The sequence below is a fragment of the Podarcis muralis genome, chromosome 1 (genome assembly GCF_964188315.1).
Source record: "Podarcis muralis chromosome 1, rPodMur119.hap1.1, whole genome shotgun sequence".
NCBI classification, from domain to species: Eukaryota; Metazoa; Chordata; class Lepidosauria; order Squamata; family Lacertidae; genus Podarcis; species Podarcis muralis.
Window position 1 is genome coordinate 62,660,604 of NC_135655.1, and position 1,950 is coordinate 62,662,553.

Consider the following 1,950-nt stretch of genomic DNA (forward strand, 5'->3'; position numbering starts at 1 on the left):
ATAGCCCAACCTTTAAAATGACTCAGGTAATGTAAGCCTCGTTTTTTAACAACTATTTTAAATTTTGGAGGAGTGGCTCTTTTTGTTTTATTTTGTGTAGCCCCCACACCCTTTTAATGGATTTATGATTTACTCCATAGAGCTTTATGTTTTGGGGTGGCGTACAAACATTATAGATAAATAAATTAAACAAATAACCACATTGCAAAGCCTAATTCTACACATATTGATGTGCCCTCCCGGATACCCCACCAAGCAGTGGCGTAGCGTGGGGGGTGCAGGGGGGGGCCGGCCGCACCGGGCGCAACATCTGGGGTTAGGGAAAATCCACAGGTTAGGGGGCGCAAATCCACAGGTTAGGGGGCGCAAATCCACGGGTTAGGGGGCGCAAATTACTTGCCTTGCCCCGGGTGCTGACAACCCACGCTACGCCACTGCCACCAAGATATATTTGTGCTTTTACTCCAGATCTTGGGACAGCCTCACCCATTCCTTTCCGTTCTGCTACTCAGCTTTGCCCTTCTTCCCCTCTTCCTCTAGGACAAGATCTCACACCATCCCTCCTCTTTGGATTTTCTCCCTTTCCCTTTCCCTGTCAGTTCTTGGGCAATCTGTCTGGGCCTCTAGATGCCCTTGCTGCCCATACCTTTTGCGAAATGTATCCTGCCAAACTGCTTCCCTTCCATTGTGCTGTTTTTCCATGTACTTCAGTGGCGAGGCAGCTGGGTGATCTACTCCTACAAACTTGGCACCCGGGGCAAACGTTCCAGTGAAAGGAATGGTTCTGTGCCTACACTATTAAGTGGTACTTGTTGAATGAAAAAAAAATGAAGGTTCTTCTTTTCACTGTATATTCCTTGTCATTTTGTTTTTAATGCAGTTACTTGTCATTGACCAGCCAGATATTATTCAACTGAATATTTGCCAAAGCCCACCTCTTTCTCATCACATATTGCCTAGATTACAGAGAAAGAATGGGGGGGGGGACATTCAAAAGTGCCAGAAAGGAGGTGCATGTTGGGATACTGAGGGTTCTGCTGCTTTTCCTCTCTGGGGGGTCTGGGCTGAGGTTGCAGCTACAGAGATGGATGTCTTTCTACTGACCCGACGTAGCAACACGACCATCTTCACAGACGCCAAGGAGTCCAGTACGGTGTATGAACTCAAAAGAGTTGTTGAGAGGATTCTTAAGAGACCCCCAGAAGAACAAAGACTATACAAGGATGGCCAGCTTTTGATGAAAGCAAAACCCTCAGAGACTGTGGCCTCACCAGCCAGCCAGCACGAGCTCAGGCCCCTGCGACAGTTGGCTTGGCCTTCAGAGCCAGTGGTGCCTTTGAGCCCCTCCGCATTGATCCCTTCTCCAGCCCACCCCCATGCTCCCAGACGTGATGAAGCCCCAGGACTCTGGCAGCAGCGCCAACGAGCAAGTGGCGCAGTGAGAGCCAGGGGGCAATGGAGCAAGCTGCTCCTCCCTTCCTCAACCCTCCAGTGCGGAGAGAGGTATCCAATCCAGGTTCCCCTTCTATTCCTCCCCTCTCCAAACAAGACCACACCTCCTTCCAAGCCCCTCCCCACTCATCAAACAGAGCAATGTTTTCATTTTTGGTTTTGGAAACAATAAAAGCTCAGCTGGTGTGTTTTTTTTTAAAGTTCCAGAAAGGATATGATTAAGGTTATATTTCGCTGCACTGTAGGTATGCCTTGTATCAAATGAACAGGATCAACCATCTACCTAAGAGAAGATAGAGCCTATGTCAACCCAGCTGCTGCAAAACACTTTTTGCTTGGCTGAAGGCTCATTGCAAAAGTCCCATTTTTGACAAATGCAAGAACTCTCCCTGAGCATTACCTGCCACCGTCAAAGAGGGAAAGTGTTACCGATGATTTATTCATAGTGACACCGAGAAAATCCTGCACCCTCCAGCAGATTTTGTAGCCTACAGTAGC

The 1,950-nt window shown here is 48.2% G+C and overlaps 1 pseudogene; it reads left to right on the forward strand.

The window, feature by feature from the left end:
- The first annotated feature begins 1,084 nt into the window (after positions 1–1,084).
- LOC114585045 (elongin-B pseudogene) lies at positions 1,085–1,442 on the forward strand (annotated as a pseudogene).
- The last annotated feature ends 508 nt before the right edge of the window (positions 1,443–1,950 follow it).